The 20,996-nt window shown below is 41.3% G+C and overlaps 1 protein-coding gene and 1 long non-coding RNA gene across 16 annotated transcripts in view; one reads left to right on the forward strand and one right to left on the reverse strand.

Moving 5' to 3' along the window:
* The window catches only part of AFF3 (ALF transcription elongation factor 3), a 229,923-nt gene that overhangs the window by 69,659 nt on the left and 139,268 nt on the right, over nucleotides 1-20,996 (forward strand). The gene's annotated exons all lie outside the window — the stretch shown is intronic.
* Nucleotides 1-20,996, reverse strand: part of LOC309368032 — a 103,942-nt gene that overhangs the window by 20,523 nt on the left and 62,423 nt on the right. For 6 of the 9 annotated variants that reach the window (XR_014167491.1, XR_014167492.1, XR_014167493.1 and 3 more), the window contains 2 exons: nucleotides 20,826-20,888; nucleotides 10,817-10,906 (listed from right to left, as the gene is read on the reverse strand). This is a non-coding gene — a long non-coding RNA (uncharacterized lncRNA). Of the gene's footprint in view, nucleotides 1-6,313; nucleotides 6,412-10,816; nucleotides 10,907-20,825; nucleotides 20,889-20,996 lie in introns of those variants that run through there. The other 3 variants (XR_014167490.1, XR_014167494.1, XR_014167498.1) reach the window with 2 other exon arrangements.

Consider the following 20,996-nt stretch of genomic DNA (forward strand, 5'->3'; position numbering starts at 1 on the left):
GGATAAACGCCCAATGCCTGAGCCAAGGTCTCCCTACATCTGAAACTTAATAAACTTGTGGACAATTTTAATCCCATAGAACGTTCTCTTGAGTAATTATTCCACTCAGGGGTCGCCTGGGGTTGGGGGGACTCTACCTGTCCACGCAGCTAAATTTGGCAGTTGTATAGGAGGCACATTTCACTAAAAACACAAGGTCTGGCTTAAAAAAACAACAAAAAAACTTTTGACTGAAAGCTGTTTATAATATTTTAAGAGTCTTCAGGGTACCAGACAATTATTTTTTTTCTACTTTAAAATGTCTCAATTGCGTCCCATGATCGTTAAGACTTATTTTTTTGTATCTATAGCAAAAACTACTAATCATTCACTGATCTCCACTGAGCAGTAGTAGAAAAAGAAATGCTATTTTCGTATTCTGCACATCATGACTCTCATTAAAATCTCATAGAAATGATGCATTTCTATCATTTCTATCATATATATATTTCTTGGGATACACCGATTATAAAATAAATATGTCTGAGTTTTTGTTTTGGGGCTTGTGCTCTGGCTCCCAGTGGTAAATTTAGTCTATTAATGTCTGATGCTTTAAAGAAACACAAAAGCCCTCAGGCTAGTTTTGTATTGCAATATCTCAGAATAGTGGCTGCATGTATTAATCAGAGCTTTCAAACGAAAGTAGTAAATTGTCCTTGATCTTCAGTAACTCGGGGCCAATGCATATAGCCACAAATCAAGCTTCTTATAAAAATCCATGCACACTTAAAAAAACCCATGGATTAAATGTGCATGTAGAGGTAAAACCCGCTGTGTAAAGTGCGAGTATGGTATACTGTCTGTTTCACAATCATGTAATAGCTAAGTGAAGTACCATTATGGAATGCATCATTATAATGTTAATGCTCATGCTATAGTTGTGAAGAACATCACAGTGAAAGACCTGAAAGAAACATAAGTAGGACTGGTCTGCACAGCTTATTGTCTCACTGCCAGTGACAGACTGGGACTAAAAATCAGCCCCAGCGTATGAAGCCCAGTGTGGCCCACATGGAAGAGGAAATGTGCTTGGTTTATTCTGCTCTGCAGGGTAGGATTTGAACCAATGGCTTCAAGTTACAAGAAAGGAGATTCCGACTAAACATACGGAAAAACTTTCTGACAGTAAAAGCTGTTTGACAATGGGCTAGCTAGCATATCAGTTCTTTAAAAAGCTCATCTCTTCCCATCTAATTTAGTTCACCAGGGGGAATAAATATTTTACTGTTTGGTCAACCCTGTAATTTTTTAGTCTGCTTTGCATCTTCTGTGTAAAATGATTTTTATTTATACAACCACCTGTAAGTTTGGATAAATATCTCTATTCTCTTTTGAAGCTACTCATCTGTATCATGATAAACATGTCATGTTGAAGCATGAACAGGATCTTGCTGGTAGGATAGATCCTCGCCTGTCCCATCCCCATGGGCCATGTTAACAGGTGGGCGACTCTATGCACTTTGGTACTTTTCTTTCTTCTTTTGCAACCCAACTTGAAGGCAAGGCTTTAGGCAAGGGGTTGTCTGCACTATGGAGAACTCCTGTGGGAGGCCTTCCAGAGTTTAGGAACTCCCTAGTGAGGCTGATCCTAGTGTAGGGTTGCCACCTGTCCTTTATAATATGGGATAGTCCCTTATTTCAAGGAAAAACGCTGCAACCTTTAAGGGACGCAGTTTGTCCCTTATTTCTGCCTTGTTTTCTTCTCCTTCCCTCCTTTGCTGAGGTGAGTGCTGAGCTCAGCTCCTCCTTCCCTTACATCTCTACCAGCGCTATTGCCTCCTTCCTGCCTGTCCGCATTCTCTGTCTCTGTCTGTCTGCCTCTCCTTTCCCTACCTTACTCCCCCATTATACTAAATCCAGTGAGTGACGCAGCTGCGGCCCAATGGATGGCCGCAGAGGACGGCGAGCGTTTGGGGATGGGATGTAGGGGCAGGGCTGAGAAAGAATGGAGTGACTTTGGAGGAGTCAGGGGGAGGGATTGTTTTGAAGTCATTTCTGCACGTAAGTGTCCAGCTGTATCAGACTAAAGTGCACTCTGGTCCAGTATGCTAATTCCCACAGCAGCCAGCCACAGCCAAAATCTTCCAAGTAGCCAAAAAATAGGATCTTGTTGCCGGGACACCATACTCCCACCGTTTTAGATCTGCAGCTTGGCTCAAACTAGCCCTGCTCCAAATCCCACCCCCTAGTTTTCGTTTCCATGAAAGAGGTGTTGTCTCTGTCTCTTTAGTGGAGAGCAGAAGAACTTCAAAGGAATTTTGTGGATTGGGTTGTGTGTGTGTGGTTCTGCTGCTGAGGTATGATGAGATGGCCAAGCTGTCTTTTTTAATGGATGATCTTGTTTTAGTTTTAAATACTCTGAGTGTATTTAAATGCTCTAAGGCAGGGGTCTGCAAGGTTTACCTCACCTTTGCTGGTTCACTCCAGCGGAGATCGCTCTGTTGGCCAAATCGTGCGCCCACCCACGATTTCTGGCATCTGCACAGACGCGATTTCCAGCACCGTGGAAGCAAGTCCCTGTGCTGCGCTGCTTTAGCGCAGTGTGTGGGGACTTGCCAAGTGGGCGGCTCAGTTTGGGGACAGCTCAGGGGCTGGTTAAACGACTCCTGTGGGCTGTTTGTGGCCCATGGGCCTTAGGTTGCCAACCCCTGCTCTGAGGAGTGTGAGCCTAAAAATGCATGTCAATGCATAGAGTTGTATGTGTGCCTCAGAATCTCTTACATGCTGAATTTGTAAATTGTGCCATTATTTCCTTTAAAAACTAGATACTCTGAAAATAATGCCCTAGGTTAAAAAAAAAGTCTTCTGGAAATATTCTTTGTTTTTTGTATGCAACAAATGTGAGTGGAAGGCACTGTATGAGAGTATATTAGGGCAATCCATAACAAATGTTAAATATAAAGGGAGCAGAATATAGCACTTGTGACAATTAACGTCAATACAGATTGCAGATTGCTTGAAATGACATTATAGTGTTGCACATACTTATGCAGCACAGCTCTTTGAAACAAAGCCATTTTTCTGCTTTCTAATGAATGCCGTATTGTTCGTCTACCTGATCAACAGAAAACCACTGTAAATAGGATTCCTCAAAATTTTATCTGTTTTTACCCAGTGGAGGAAATCCTGTCTAATATAATTAGATACCTGCAGGCATGTCAGAAATAATTGAAACGTTTACGCTGAAGATCAATACATTCAAAATTTTGGCAGGAGAGTCTGCCACCTATATGACCCGAATATATTTTATATTTAAGACATTCAATTATATTTAGAAAGGTGCTGGGGTTTTTTAATTGATTGTCATTTTTTAAAAAAACAACAACACATCAACATGTGTATCATCCCACTGTATGTTTTAAAAGGCTGTGCAAGACGCATAGATGTCTGACGAATAGTATTTAAATGGTGGAAGGGAAAATACGATTGAAAGTGTATGTGTCTTATTGTCTATCCAGGTAGGGCTGCTGACAGCATCTCAAATAGCTTTCCTGTTGCCATGTGGGAGGTGATGGTAGTAGAGGTGGTAATAATGATGATGATGTGAGAAAATGTGTGCGTAAACAGATTTAATGACAAGTGACAGGGCTGCTGCTTTCACTGAGAGACACAGATGTAAAATGAACAGCACCTAACCATCAACACCCCCACCTTTCCACTGGTCAGAGATATCATCCTTTTTGGGAAAGATAGCCAGCGAGGTTAAAGCGATTTCATAATGCCCTAAGTGTATTGAAAGCATCCATTATTTTGTCAATTGCAAAGTTAAAATTGGGCAGCTTAGTTACTTTACCTGACCTCGCTCCAACATTGTAACCTCCTTTTTTATATATATATCACACATTGGAGTTCAAAAATATTTCAAGATGAAATGAAATCATTAATTTGGATTTAAACGGAAAAGCTCAGGCAAAACTGGCTTCAACCAAGCAAAGAAAACAACAACATTGAGTTCCTGTCCAATATATATATGCCTTGTGTAAAGGCACCATTTTTGTTGAGCAATATTTGATACCGGAAACAAGTGGTGAGATTTCTCAGTTCATCAGTGTTTAAGTAGAAAGAGGCATGTGATTTTCCACATAGGGGACACAATAGAAACAAAGCAAAATCCATACAATTAAATATAGTACACTGATCTCGATAGCCTAGCTTTCTCTATAATACACCCATTGTTTATATGAGTCCTTTAGTATTTCCTAAATACATTGGGGGATTTTTCCATATGACTAATCAAATTTATTAATTCCAGTAGGTTTACTTTAGTACAACTTAGTTGAGCCAAACTTAACTTGATTCTCAAACGCCTTGGTACTCAAACAACTTGGAACCCAAACACTGCAAACCTGGAAGTAAGTGTTCTGGTTTGCGAACTTTTTTTGGAAGCTGAATGTTGTTATGTTTCAGATTTGAGTGCCACACTTTTGTTTTGAGTGTCACATTGAAGTCTGTATATTTATTTTGCGCTTTTGTTTTTGCAGCTCTCTTTTTTTGTTTTTGTGACTGTGAGGAACCCAGTTCAGCTACTGACTGATTGATTGTGTGACTGCAGTACATTGTTTATTGCTTTCATTTTATGGACCAATAGATAGTAAAATTCATGTTAAATTGATGTTTTAGGGGTTGTTTTTAAAAGTCTGGAACAAATTAATCCATTTTGCATTACTTTCTATGGGAAAGCGTGCCTTGGTTTTGGAACACTTTGGTTTTGGAATGGACTTCTGGAACGGATTAAGTTTGAGAACCAAGGTACCATTGTAAGCTCAGACAGTAGTGAGTTAAATGGACCAACTGTATGGCTGGAAGTAAGGCTATAACCTGTTTTTGACCCAGTCTTCTTCACGAGACAAGTGCTGATTCAAACCTGGATCTTCCCTGTCCTAGTCTGATACTCTAACCACCAAACCACGCTGGTTGTATTTTATTATTGTAAGCCACTCGTCATTGTGATAGTGTTTCCTCCTGTTCCACTTCACTGACTGACGCTTGCAGGAGACGTGAAATGCTAACACCACGATGACATAAAAATTATTCCAACTACATGCTACTGGAAAGAGTTGTCTGTTGTGGCCAGTGGCATGGTCAGGGGTATGCATATATGTGTCTCCTATAACATGCTGTTTAGCCTCATTTTTTCTGTGAAATGAAACATGATAGCATGTTAGGCTCCTTCATCTTGTTCCTGATATCCTTGCAAGACCACACATAAAACAGGCTCAAAATGAATGATATGCATAGATCACAATAGCCAGCCAAGATTCGGTGGCTCATGTCCAAATGAATTAGCATTCAGCTTGGTAAAAGCAAAACACACACACAAAAGATGGAATAATGTCCTCAAAATATTCTAACGAACAAACTCAGGCTGTGTACACATTGCCGTTTTAGTCTGGCTCCAGTGCGCTCCCAACCACTGGCTTTTGATTCTGTTCAGATGCAACATTACCTATGATTCAGAGCTGCCCTGTTGTTCCTTGAAAAATACTGCCGCTTATTGCATTTTCCAGCAAACCAGTTTCAGTCTGGAAGAAAATCTTAAAGTGCATTCCCTTCACAGTTAAGCAGGGGTTTGAACGTTTGAGACAGGCATTGCTCATGCGCAGATGACAGTGCATGCACAGTATTATGAATTGGAGTTTGGGAGGGTTGAAAGGGCAGGTAAGCCAAACAGGTAACGGTGTATGGGGTGTTGGGAAGGGGTGGTACCTCTGGTGGGGGACGCATTGTGCCCCCTCTGGGGTGGTTTGTCTGCCATTGGTCCCCAGCCTGCACTCAGCGTTACCACCAAGTACGAGGAAACAGAAACATGGCAAATTACAAAATCACTGTAGTTTCCATGCTTCCCAAATCCGTACTTCCATCTCTGGGCATTTGTTGTTTTTTTGAAGTCAAGTAGGAAAGGGGTGTCATTTTGACTTTTTCCAGGTGTGAAAATGTTAGGCCATCTCTTGTCTTCAAATCATTTGATTGAACAGATGGATCAGTCTTGAGCATTCTTTGAAAGTGTCCTCTTCATTGCAAGGCCTGAGGCAAAATTGCCTCTTTGTAGAGACGAAGGATGCAGCTATGTGGTGACACTGTATATCAATATAAGATATTGTGGTGGATAACTTACAGAAGAAGATGGTGCAAAGAAGTTCTGAGAAATGGCTGAGCAGCGTTCTTTCAAAGCATAGGGTTTTTCCAAAGCAAATATGCGTCCTTTTCTTTTGGCAAGAGGCAGTGTAGGATGTATAATAATAAGGGGAGAACAACAATAACAACAACTAGTGCTGTTTCTCCTGATTCCTCAGTGTCAGATATATTCTCACATTAACATCTTTCCTTGTGAGTGGTTTGTAGCTAGATTCTTAGGAAGAGGATGGAATATTTCTGCAAGAGGCAATGAACAATAATTGGCATTTATACTACTCAAAGCAAAACATAAGATGCACAAGGCACAAGCTAGAAGGTTAATACTGCCTAACTCATAAAAAATATTAACTTTATAGAGCCAAACATTCAGTAAGGAATATAGGACCTACCTAGATGAGACATGAGACATCTGAGATCAGATCTCCCAGTGTTTCTAGGGTTTGTCTTTCTTTCTTAAAAGCAGCCATGGTCTCCCTGACATGGACCAGGAGTCTGGTGCTAGGAGAAAGCCCCTTTAACACTTTCCCCCCAATACGTGTTCCTGTTGTAAATGTTGAGTCTGGCAGGGTTGATATGGCCCTGGGAACATAAGAGCTTCCAGACTACTCTAAAGCTTTGATGGAGCAAATGCTCACATGGAGTTCTCCTAGGCGCTGCCCTCTGGACTTCTATATCTCGCCACACACAAAAACGAACTTTCTACATGCACTCATTCATGAATTTTTGCATATCCTCAGTCATGTGTCTTCTACACAATTCATGCAACAGAATGAGCATGTCTATCCACGTTTTGTCTCTGTATACATACAAACTTCAAGGGGCCCAATTTAACTAATGAATCACACTAATGGAAGCCAGTGCAAGGTCTTCCACTAATGCGTTGGGACTAGGGCCGTCTTTAGCATATGCACCGCCAGGGTGCAAAGATCTGCCCAGCGCCCCAAAATTTAGTTTAGCCCCCAAATTAACTTTTGTTATGCTTATGTCACTATTATCATTTGAGAAATAACGCTGACGCCTACGCGGCTCCAAAAGGAGTTTGTGTGTGTGTGTGTTTTGTTTAAAACCTGCTTTTCTGAAGAAGACAAAGAACACATTGGGAGTTGGTGTAAAGACTCCACACATGCGCTTACGGTTGTAGGGAGGTGTCTGAAAGATGAGATGGGCAGGCATTGTGCGCATGCATGGGAGAGCCATCTCGGGCAGCTTTTCATTGTGGGAGCAACCTTATTTCTAGAGGAGCCGGGAGGGCCCTTGCGAGTGTGCATATGCGAGTTCCTCTTGGGAAGGTTCCGGAGCCTGTGCGCAAGATCAGTTGTGTCAAAGGTGCTGCTGACCCACTGCCACATAGCAGCTCAATACAATATGCTTAGGTGGCTTCAGCGGCAGGCGCCTGGCGCCCCCCATAATTCAGCGCCCAGGTGCCCTGCACCCCTTGCACCCCTGGGTAAAGACGACCCTGGCTGGGACTTTTCATCCCCTCTCCTCCCCTTGTGGGCCCCTGCCCCCCAATTGGCTGTGTGGGGATTGGGGAACCTCCAAAACAGCATGGGTGAAGGAAAGGGGAGATCATTCTGTCTGACCATCCTTGCCCTGACAGAGCAATATCCTTAGCACTTCATCGAATTCCTCCCGCAATTCTCTGCACATTTTCTAAAAATAGAAATCTATGGCAGATCCTGAACTATCAGGCCCAGTGGTATCACTGAATTGTACTGAGTTGTATGTATCCAACACTTTGAAACAGTGTTCCACTCATTTGATGATGCTTTCTCCCAGTATGCCCGCAAAATGTGCTCCAGATGGTCGCTCGGCCATTTGAAGCAGATTTTGAGGGTGCTGGGGAGGCTGCAGGGGAGAGGAGAAGAGGAGAAAAAATCCACAATGTAAAGCAGAAGTATTTTGTGTGACTGGGGTGGCAATGTTTGATGCACTGTATCTTCTCCCCCAGCTGTAATCAATTATACATCCCCAACATTTCTTTGCAAGGCAGGTTTTCCAAATACAAGTTGGTTGTATTATGCAACAAGGTGGAGCAAGTCTGTAATGAAAAGCCAATGTAGAAACTGATCTGCAAATATGTAATTAGCAAGATATTTCATAAAATGAAGGCTGTATGTTGTTAGACCTCAAGGTATGTCAGAGAAGACTGTAGGACATGAAGACTCATGCAATTGTCATTCCTCATGAAAGCCTGGAGTGAGTGAGTTTCAAGCTGGTACCAAATAAGATTTATGTCTGAAAAGTTGTAAAACACCACCTCACTTATGGCAAACAGGTCTCAGGGGGTCTGAAGAGCTTTAGTCTCACTTAAGGATTATATGATTGGAGCTTAATAGTGTCTAGGATCCAAAGAAGGAATGTGTTTGCACAGGAAAAAAACTAAATGCATGGCTGAAAATTCACTTAAATGTTTTCTCCACAGTAATTCCCCCTGACAAAGAGGCAAGTTACTGCAACAGTTTAAAAAGTGAGAGCTTGAGTATCACTGAAAACCGTTGCAGAGAAAAATGGGGGGGGGGGTTTGCATTCATGATTTTCCCCCAGATGCTCTTATCCTTCCTTTGGATTCTCATTATTACATTAGAGTAATGTGCAATTCCATTGTGTTTAATAGAGTAGTGTAAATGAATTCCAGCATTTCTGGAATTTTAATAAGGAGACCACTGTCATGTTTTATGCTTCTTTAACATTCATTATTCAAAGTTTGAACTGTGGGTGGGATTTATCTGTTCTTTTGTTTTTAGTCTTCACTAGCTCAAAATGCTTTTCCCCCCCTTTGTAAATATTTTCCTCCAAGCAAACAAGCATTCTCGACTGCACACTCAGGGAGGTTATTTATTATGCTTAATGGCAACTTATAGTAAGTCGTAAATTAAAGGAACAACTTATATGGTGTTTTTAGGTGTGCCAAGGGTATGCCATTTTGCTAATAATTTGTACTAATGTAAATTGTGAAGTGACATTTATGAACTGCGTTTGGCGTCATACATAAAACTCCGGCTAAATGTAGAAACATTGATCTGCTGGTTTATGAGCCAATACTTTTGTACAGGTCAGAGTAGTTTTTGCCCCGAGCCTTTACTAAGGCCAGAGTGTTAAATTAATAAATGGAAGGTTTAAATTTTATAGACTAATCACTTGGAGTAATCAAAATTTGCTTTTCAGTAGCCGAGCGTAATGTTTACTATCTCCCCACTTTGTAGAAAACGTTGCATTAAGGCCTTGTAGCAATTGTGCGTTTTCTAAAACAACAGTTTTGTGAATTTTTATTCCTACTTCAGCAAACGAAACACACAAGAGCCTAGGATGAGCCTGCTAGATCAAGCCAATAGCCCATCTAGTCCAAAATCCTGTTCTCAGCCTGCAAGTTGAGCAGGACAGCAACAGCACCCATAAATTCGTGCTATATCTCCCTGAAAAGTGAGAAAGTATGCATCATGCTATGCGTTTAATATGCTGGAGTTGCAGAACATGAAAAGCATATAAACTGCAGACATGTAATATAACTATGGGCAAATGTGAAAAGTATATGATATTTCTAAAGTTTCTCCTGGTTATAGAGGTGAAGTTGGAGAACAATTAGGTATCCCAAAAAGTTTTGAAAGCAGTGCCTTTTTTCTGGGGGTACGCAGGGGTACAGATACCCCTAAACATTTTGTGAATCTAAGTTTGGCCTCATTGAGGGGCAATATTTCAATATGAAGTAGGAAAATGAGAGTACCCCTAAACATCTTTAAAGAAAAAAAAACACTGTTTGAAAGTATAAATCAGTTTTCTACATTTTCTCTCATATGTGTGTGTGTGTGTGTGTGTGTGTGTGTGTGTGTGATCACCTGACCTCATTTCTATTTAATGTACCTTAAACTTAAATAGGGTTGCCATATTTCAAAAAGTAAAAACCAGGACACCCTTCCGGCAGATGTCAAAAAGTTAATAAAACGGCTTTTTCCAGCCAGAACTCTCTGGAACTCAGTTCCAGCACCTCTCAGGTGGGCGCCATTGAGAATGAGGGAGATGTTCATGGTAAGTTCTGGCACCTCTTTTTCTAAAAAAATAGAACTGTAAACAGCTATATAAATTTTAATAGATATTTGAAGCCTGTCCTGTTTTGGGAAGCTTTTAATGTGTGGTGGGTTTTTTTCTTCTTTCCCTCTGTATTTTTGTTGGAAACTGCCCAAAGTAGCTGGGGCAACCCAGTCAGATGAGCAGGGTATAAGAAATTTGTTGTTGTTGTAGTAGTCTTAAATGCCTTAAAAATAAATAAATATAAGGTCTTAACAATATATGGATGCATTGTAAGAGAAGGGGTTAATTGAGCCTCTCCAGCGAGGGAGTTTCAGAGTCTGGATGCCACAACTAAAAAGGCCCAGTCTTTCTTGGTCCCTCCTTCAGTAGTGGTGGAACCCAGAGCAGCACTGATGGGAGGTTCATGTGAGAGCAAGAGGAGGCTCTTTATATATCCTGGTTCCAAACTGCTTAGGGTTTTATGAAGAATACCCAACCCTTATTAAATACAGATTATACAAACATGGAATAGTATGCTTGGTAAAACAGGCTCCTGAAATTGCTCTGGCTGCCACGTTTTGACTCAGCAAATCACGTTTTATATAAAGGTTTTTTGGCAGAGTCTACTCTTAACCTGAAATGAAACATTTTCAAATTCCTGGTGGGTTGTTGTTTTTTGTAGCTTTATATCTTTGGTTTTATTCCGATGCCAATTTGAACAATCCTGCAGAAGCCAAATATGTACCAGTGTTTATAAACATGCTGTTATAAAATATTAGTGTCTTTTGTCTGTGTAAAGATAGGGAAACAAACTGAACATTTATTGAGGGACCGGTCTACAAATTATTATTTGGCAATAGAAATATGTTTTGTGACAAACCTATAAATGGCAATGTATAGATTGTGCACATTCAGTATAAGGTGAAGCTTTTTTTATGCTATGCATGAATGCCTTTGCTGAAAATGGGAAATCTAAACAGCTGCACTATTGTATTCAATCGCTGTCAAAAAATAATGATTTGCTGAGTCTAATAGATCACCATTTGGTCTTGGCAGCTGTTACTGGCAGGTTATACAGTACAGAATACATGCTGTGCATGCTATATTTCTGTCTTGCTGGGGTTTCTTACTATAAAGATAGTAAGATATGCAGCCAAATCAAAAGTTAATAGCATCGGACCAGGAGTTCTTAACCTGTGGGCCAGGAATATACATAAAGAGGGATCATATGGTCCTTGTTTTTCCTTCATTTCATAGCTTTTAATAAAACATAATATGTTTCCTGCTCTTACGCTAGATCGCGAAAATGACCTTGAAAATTGTGAGCTGAATATATCTATGTGTGTGTGTGTGTATTGCAGCCGTGCTTCGTGAGATCGGCAGATAGCTTGAAAAAAGCTTTAAGCGACACATGCTGCTCCATTAGTTCCAATCAAAGCACTCTGGGCTTTTTTATTCTCTAGCCAAAGATTTTCACATTTCTCCGAATGAGTTTGCAGACTCATTGTGTGCCTCAAGAGGGGTGCAAACATGTGTCGGGGTTTCAGTTGCAAGTGGCCAAATGGAAGAAAGGAGGCATTATTGAGGTTTTTTATATTATTATTATTATTATTATTATTATTATTATTATTATTATTATATTTATATTTATATTTATATTTATATTTATATTTATAATGTTTGAAAACATGATGCGTTTTCAAGTATGGGAGGGGAGGGGACACCACACACAGTACAATATTTCTTTTGTTCCTTGAGCGTGGTTTTCAAATGGCGCTTCAAGGAACTCTGTGATTCCTCGGAAGCTTATCAGGGGTTCATTGGTGACAAGATCCAAAATGGAAGAAGAGCGTCCCTGAAAGACACTGCGTGATAGTGACAGGTGGTTCAGTCACTAGACGGCACTGGGCTTAGTTGTATCTGGGTGAACTCAGGAGTTTCCTGGTGCTGTTCTGTTTATGTTGAAGAGGTGCAGTGGGGTGTTCCTCACCTGGCCTTCCTAGTATGAAGGTTACTGCTGGTAGCCAAGTCAAGAGAGAGAGGGGGGAAGGGAGGCATAGCAGTAAGGAACCTTGGATTGACTCAACTGCTGCACCTGCACCCACCTTCTTCCTTGCCAGCTTGCCTCTCTCCCTCTATTACTGGTAGCAACTTCCACACTGGGAAGCTTGGTGAGCATGTTACCCCACCCAATGCCATCCTGCCAGCCATTACTGGTTCTGTTCTAGCTCCTTGACCAGTGTGCCCTCTTAAGCCCTCCATGATGCTCAGCTTGCTTCTGTGCTAGGATGGGCAATAACGTCTCTGCTAAGTGAAGCTGCAGAGGAGTACTGCTAGCTGGCTGCATTCTAGGCCGTTCTTTCCATCACACAGAAACCTGAGAGGCTTGGCTAGCACTTTGTAAGAGTACAGTGGTACCTCGGGTTACATACGCTTCATGTTACAGACACTTCAGGTTACAGACTCCACTAACCCAGAAATAGTACCTCAGGTTAAGAACTTTGCTGATGAGAAATAGAAATCGTGCTCCCACGGCAGCGGGAGGCCCCATTAGCTAAAGTGGTCCTTCAGGTTAAGTACAGTTTCAGGTTAAGAACAGACCTCCAGAACGAATTAAGTACTTAACCCAAGGTACCACTGTATGCAATAACTGGCTTTCCCCAATAACCCTTAAAAAAAATAAAAATTGCAACATTCAGGGTTTGTGCCAGATATGGGAGATTCCCCAGTGGCTCCCCATAGAGGAAAAAACATTTGAAAACCACTCCTTTAAGGCACAGCAATTCATAAAATTATTATGAAATTTTCAAGTTGAACTGTACTCGTAAAAACCCCAGCCGAACTTCCTTCTCGGTTTGCCTTACTCTCAAAGCAGTATTGGATATTGCTGGCATCCGTCTGTCTCAAAAGACAACGGAGAGCACCTCGGGGGGGCGAAGTCAAACCGCTGGAGAATCACAGCGCCCGCTGTAGCCGCAGAGACTGGGAACTCGTAACTGCTGCCTCCTATGTTGTTTTTGCAGTGTTAGCAGCACCAAAAGTGATCTCTCTGGGGGACAAGCCTGGGCAGTGTGTATGGGGGATGCTGGGCTTGGCCTCAGTGATGTGCCCCAAAGGAAAGCAGAGCAATATGTTGGGCACCAGCTTGGCTGCAGGAGTTGCTAGTAGGAGGCATACAAGGCGCTTTGCAACTGTCTTAGGGATTTGTGTATGTATTTGTGTATTTGTGTATGTACATTGGAGATCTGTTTGGTGACAAGCAACTAGCAAGTTTAATTAGGAATAATAATGCTAAATCTATGGGATGCAAATTGACCCAGTTACTTACTTACTTAGCCTAGATCCTTCAGCACATGCATTAATTTTTAAAGAGTTTGTAATTCTTTTTTTAAAAAACACCCCCATCCTTTTGCATCATCGGTGAGGATATCCGCCCCACAATTGTTATTGTTAGTATTTTAATTTGGGAACTCATTGAAGAGTTGCTTATCTCCTGTCTTTCCAAACTTCAGAATTACCCGTGTTCCTTTCATGGTAACATTCATAAAAAATTATGCTGCCTTCACCCCTTCTAAAATAACAGTGAAGATAAATGGATCGATTGACCCCAAGAGCAGTTTATTTATCCCTTTAGTCACACTTCAGTAGTAAAATCAATATTTCTCTGAAATATCTGATATTACAGTGGTTCCAGTAAATACTGGCGCTCCTGAACTATGTGTGTGAGAGAACAGAAATTTATTATCAGGTTATATATTTTAGTATCTATATTGATTTTTCTGTGAATGCTTGTGAAGTTTTTTATTTATCTGTATCTAAATGAGTGACATCTGCTGCTGTGTGGTGGGGGGGGGAAAGCTCCCCCCCCCCAGTAATCAAAGCCCTGTTGAAGGAAAAAGAAAACTCATATCTAAATATCTTAGTGAAAAATATCCTTGTCAGGACTGTATGCTTATTTTGAAATGATGCACTGCCTAGTGGACTGTGTTTTCTCATAGTGCCCCTTTGTTGGACAAATGCGCAGCATGGTAGGTTCCCCCCCTTTAATACAGATGTTGACACCACTTGATGTATAACTACTAAATTGTTTTGGAGTGCTGGGGTGGCTAATGGCTTGCCGTATGGATGGAGCAAAGGGAACAGAACTGATAGAGAAGAGGCTGGAAGAGGGGTCATGTTTGCCTCTGTCTGTTTATGTATGTTTCTTAATTGAATATAATGATACCTGATAGAAAAACATTATCTCAAATCAAATCTTTCTACTGTAATCCACACATGCTTAAGCTTAAATAGAAATGGTGTGCATATATAGTGGGGGGAAATTGCAATGAAAGTTCTGCAACATATTTGAGGTGGAATTGAGGCCCCTAATGAACCGCAGAGAAAAAAAGATCTGGTGTAGTTGGTAGTGCTGGTGATGTTTCCTTCAGCTTGTTTACTTTCACTCCAATGGTTGTCTCATGCACGTGGTTATGTGCAGTTGCCAATTTGTAGCTTTAGACAACAATCCTCCAAATGTTTACATCAGAATAGCTCTACCGAAGTGTTGGGTACCAGGTAGGCAGCCTTGATAGGATTGTAATCTGATAACAGTGTGGTTCATAGAACTACCCTCAAGGTTGTAGTTTGATGTTTGATTTTATTTAAAAGAATGGGAGCAGGTTACAAGTGATTTTAAAATACTCATACATACATACAGACAGACAGACAGACAGGCAGGCAGATAGATAGATAGACCAGCTATTAAATATAGACTATATACAATGCCGGTGTGTCTCAAACCCTCGGTGAGTTAGGGACTTCCTCTGCATGTGAAGACAAGGCTCCGGCAAATTGAGCGGACAAGACCAATTTCAGCTCGGATTTCCCCAACATACCTAACTGAATCAAATGCACACCCACAGCTGGAGAGGTCTGGATTGAAGCCTAGATGTCTGTTATTGTGTGGTGGCAGTAATGACAAATTAGAGATAGTTTTGGCTCTTCCCTATTCTGCTGGAACTTGGTATCACTTCATAGTGGCACAAGTGTTTCAAAATATTTTATTTTGTGCCCTCTTGCCACAGTTCTTTCCCCCTACAGTTGCACCCTGGTCTTCAAAATCAGCCAAAATGTTATTTTTTTAAAATATAGCTGTGGAAGAGGAAGCAGGGACATGTTTGTGAAGAGCAGCCAGGTGGAAAGAGTAATTCTAACCTGTGCAGAGAGAAGGCGCATGCTTCCTTGTTTTAGGATCTGCATAGGTGGCAGCAGTACTATTGGAGCTGAGAGTTTCCTTTCAGCTGCAATGCTGTTAATTCCTTAGGAAGGAGAAGATCTGTGTAGAGAGGGCACTGCCATCCATTGCTCTTTCTTAAGGAACTCTGCCATCACCTACTCATACTGGTATCTCTTGTGTTCATTTCTTCCGCTGGAGATGGTGTATGGAAGCAGAGCATGACGAAACGATGGAGGTTAGGGAACTGACTTATTATACCACAAAATAACATACGCCAGGGGTGGCTAACCTTTGTCCCTCCAGATGTTGTTGGACTCCAGCTTGGGAATAGAATTGAAATATTGCCCACATAATTGTGGAAATTGTTTGATCGTTTTTAAAGCCTGTAGCTTTTGTATTTTATCTCCAATCCAAATCTTCATTACTGTCATAGACCAGCATAAGGTAAAAGCACCTCCATACATAAATAAAACATGCTAGATAGGCAATAATGCAACTGCAGAAATAGAGGGTACACATAATCATTCTCTCAGTTACAGTAGACCAGCATAAGATAAAAACACGTAAAACATGTAAATTAGACAGTCAGTTTTAGACCCACTGTGTGGCACATACCCTCCTCCGACATATGTCAATCATAGCAGCACAATATCTGGCAACTGAATATGTTATATCAGAGATATAGAATTGCCCTGTGGGTCCTGGAAATTTGTGTATTATTGGAAGGATAAACCTAGCACGTATGTTTGTGAAATACTAGCAGTGGAGAAAAAAACATGTCCATTTTTTTCACTTTATCTTATTTTACATTGCTTGAATAAGTTTTGGCTCATAAGTGGTTTATAGATTGGGTTGTTTTTTTTAAAAAAAAATAGCAACACCACCAACAAGAACTCCCATCAATCCTAACCAGCTTGGCCAGTGGGTGATGGGAATTGTAGTCCAACAGCATCTGGAAGGCCACCCTTACTATACGGCATGTGCTTCTTTTAGACAGAACAATCAGATGAGATATACTTCAACAATACATCATCATATTTGGCTCTGTTTGCTGAAAACTTATAAGCAATGAAGTGTGCTGCTGCTTCCCTCCTTTCTTCTTGAAAATTGTCGTTAACACAAGGAGTAATGTTTTTAAGAGGTCAAAAGACACAATGCAGTGCCATCATTTTTATGACCGTCAAATTAATTTATTTACCCATTGCCTGCACCTAATGGAGATTGACTCTCCTGGTTCCCTGCTGTAATGATGTTCACTGAGTTGAAAATGAAGATGTTGGAGGATAAAAGTAGTGCTCCGACTGCTATTGATTAACTGTCTTGTTTGCTTCATTGTTCAGGCTTCATTAGCCTCTTGGGCAGAGAGGCACCCCAGTATAGCATCTCTGACACCTTGCTGAAAAGACGCAGGCTTTTAAAATGACAGCTTTACTTAAAATACAGTTTGATGTACAATTGTTGATGGCATAGACAAAGACAACACCTAATAAGTTAGAACAGAAATACAAACAAACAAATAACAACTCACTGAACTATACTCATATCGGTCTCATATCAGCAATAGTCTGGAAAAAATGTTATTAGGTTATGGATATATTAACTGCAATAGTATTTTACAAAACACACACACACACACACACAAATCCAAAACAGCAGAAGAAATAATAAAGAAAAATGTGATATTTTAAGAGCTGGCCCAATGCTTTTGCTGTGCCTTCCCACCACGAGGGCCATCAGCTGAAAAAATATTGTGGTGCCATGCAGCTACCAGTTCCTGCTCTCATCTATCCCATACCCCCCCAACATTTTGGGAGGGCAGTTCAGGGCACCCAACCTTCACCCTGCTGACCCCATCCCTCTGGCTCACCCACTTGCTCTCTCCTTTCTCCTCCCCCATCCCACCTACCTTTCTCCAGTTGTTCACCTCTGCAGCACCTGGCCTGCGCCATGTTGGGAAAAGCAGTGTGTGCCAGGCCAACTTTCTGGCAGGCTATGCCTAGCCTGCACAGCTTCCCATCTTTTGGTCCCTCACCCTGGCGTGACCAGCACGGGGCACCAACATCGGGACATTCGGGACTGGGGACAGAAGCCTGTCATAATTGTTCATGTTACAATGTTATGAAAGATGGAATCATCTTTTTTCTTTAACCACCATGTTATCCGGCTGACAATTCACTGCAACCTCATGGTTTTGTGCTACACGTATTTGTAATCATGAGGTTCTCATGGTCTTCTTTTCATCATGGGCACAATTCAGAAGAAAGTAGGTATGCACATTGAAATCAATATGAGGAGTGTTCAGTGGTGTGTGGGTGTCCCATTGATTTTATTATGATGTGCCCATTAGCCTTACCATCATCCAGATTATGTTTGAGAAAGGGCTTTGTACATGGAATGATACATGCACATAAAGATGGGGAGGGAGGTTCCTGCCCCAATCAGAGTTCACCCAAATGTGAATAATCTCTATGCACGTAAATTACTTGTAGACACTATTCCACCATATTTGTTTGCAGATTTGGGGTGGGTAGCCTCCACAACCACCTTCACACATTCCTTGAATGCATGAGTGGGTTCACTTAACCTCCCCAATGAGAGGTAAGCAGGCAAATAAAGCGTTAAGTCCCATGGAATTGAATGGAACTGGAAAACACAAAAACCTCCTTTGGATGATCATTTTTCTGTATTTTTTTCTTAAACATTTTGTAACAGCCATTGCATCTTTCTAACACATCAGATCAGAGGTACCAAAGCTCCGTTGTTCCATTGGCAAGGAACTGTCTTGGTGCCCCAGAAGATGGGAGGGCAGGCAACCATGCTCCTAGTCACACCTAGCAAAAGCAGAGAGGTGTGATTTTTGCAGTCCCCAAACTTGGTGGGGGCAAACCTGGACAACCCCTAGGATTCGCCCCCACATCAGATACGTGATAAATGCATTGAATTCCCACCCACTCTTCCCAGTCTGCCTCCAGATAAGATATTGTACATGTGTTTGTATATAAGTTCATGCATGCACATTAATTAAAGTTAAAATATGGAACTTACTTCCATCCTTGTGATTAGAATGTGTAAATTTCATGGCAGCAGATAGTAAGAAAGCTTGAACTGGATTAATTTTTAATCCTCTCCCTCCCCCCTTAATAGTGGTGTTTGTTTTGTGGATAATCTATGTAGCTAGGTAAAATGGAGAAGCCCGAAACATCTGCTAATCCTTTCACAATCAGAATGGTTTTGTTTTTTGTTTTTACCAAAGCAATGCCAGTTAAATGTAAATTTGTATTTCAGGTCAAATACAAATTTCTGCGTATCATTATTTTCATTTTATAATTGCTCTAAAAGCAACTGAGTAAGGCCTGGATTGTAAGCCTCCTTGGGGACAATATGTATGCTACCTTGAGTTCCATTATGAAAGAAAGGTGGGATATAAAAGTAAGCGCTATTGGCAAAACATTTGCATGGCCTGAACTGGGCCCATAAAATATACAAATGGTGAGGAGTTTGTTCAGCAGATGCAGAAATGGGGAAAAAATGCAGAAAAATGATTTAACACATACAAAGATGTTTTTGAATGAATCAGACTTTGCTATTTAATTTACATTTCGAGGGCTCATTAGGATGATGAATGACACTGGTGGAGAACAAAACATACTTCCGGAACAAAAGAAAATCTCTGTAGCCTAATAACATTTTATGCCAGCACTTACATTTGTCAGAAGTGGATGCTATTTATCCCTATGATTATTTAAAAATCATTTTTTATTGTCCTTTGTTCTGTGTCCTCTTCTGGGAATTTTAATTCAGAGTTTTGACACCTGCTTATTAACTTGCCTGAAGTATGGAGTACAAAGGCTCGTGCTATATAAATAATTCTAACCAGCTATGTTTATATTACTGGCAGCTGTACACAAATTAGCTCAATTTGGATTTATTTCATCTCAAAAAAAGAAAGCATTCCAGACAGTGTCACCTTTAACTCACTCATACACTATTGAGATGGCGAAGCGCTAATAAATTGCTTAATACCTGGGCCATGGGCATGTCACTTTCTGGGGAGAGACCTGCAAGAGTGTCTGATTGTTTTATTCTACTTCTCCCTCTCCCTCTCCCTCTCCCTCTCCCTCTCCCCCTCCCTCCCTCCCTCCCTCCCTCTCTCACCCACACACACCCTGCATACCTTCCAACATTCATCAGATTAAAATAGGGACATTTCTCACCCCCCGCCACTGACCCTCTGCAACCCCCCCCCCATTTTTTGTGACTGCAGACCATTCCCTATCAGAAGAAGGACGAGTAATAGGACACAGCACACACACCCTCCACCATCCATTAAAAAACCCCTTAATCCTGATTTATTTTATTCCTTGGCAGATTTGCAAAATAAAAGCACGCACCAATAAGAAATTGGCAGATTTGCAAAATAAAAGCATGCACCAATAAATTTTTTTTTTAGAAAGGGGCAAGTTTAGACACGGATGTACAAAAGCATTTTTTAAAATAAAAAAAGACTCCTTGCACTTCGCTTCACTCCGCTTTAAATATGGCAGCCCTAATTAAAACAAACACTGCTGCTCCACATTGAGTGTGTTTGAGTGTGTAACATTATATACCACATGATTGTAAGAAAGCCTCTCAGTTGTTTACAAAAATATAACGTAACACATTAGCATTATTGATTAAATAAAAAAACAACAACCCAGATTTTTAAAAACTAAAAGCTAAAAAAGCTAAAAGCTAAAAAGACATTAAAACACTTCTACATGCCTGGATAAGGTAAAGGTAAAGGTACCCCTGCCCATACGGGCCAGTCTTGACAGACTCTGGGGTTGTGCGCCCATCTCACTTAAGAGGCCAGGGGCCAGCGCTGTCCGGAGACACTTCCGGGTCACGTGGCCAGCGTGACATCGCTGCTCTGGCGAGCCAGAGCCGCACACGGAAACGCCGTTTACCTTCCCGCTGGTAAGCGGTCCCTATTTATCTACTTGCACCCGGAGGTGCTTTCGAACTGCTAGGTTGGCAGGCGCTGGGACCGAACAGCGGGAGCGCACCCCGCCGCAGGGATTCGAACCGCCGACCTTTCGATCGGCAAGTCCTAGGCACTGAGGCTTTAACCCACAGCGCCACCTGCGTCCCCCACATGCCTGGATAGGTTTGCCTAAACAAAAATGTCTTAAGCAGACAGCAAAAAGAATACAGCAAAGGAACCTGCCTTAGGGCAGGGAGTTCCAAAGTAAGTGCTGCCACACTAAGAGATTGAATCCTTACACATGTGGTATGAGTTTTATGTGGCAGCTGTAGCAGGGCCAGATTGAAGCAGCTGAGTGGATATGTATGGAGTAAGGTGATCCTGCAAATAAACTGGACCCAAACTGTCAAAGACACTGCAGAGAGAGTTGATAACCCTTAACCTGCTTAGAATTTATCCTACCTAATGTGGAAACTCTTCCCCATCTTGGATATTTTGGAGAGAGAAGTTGGTTGTGATGAATTACTGCGGAAGAGAAAGACAATCTATATGGTCTGCACATACTCGATAAGATTTGGAAACTTGAGTCCATTGCTGTGGATATATTTTAGTTGTGTTATACCTTTTAAATTC

The sequence above is a fragment of the Podarcis melisellensis genome, assembly GCF_964234715.1.
Source record: "Podarcis melisellensis genome assembly, chromosome: 4".
Classification (NCBI taxonomy): Eukaryota; Metazoa; Chordata; class Lepidosauria; order Squamata; family Lacertidae; genus Podarcis; species Podarcis melisellensis.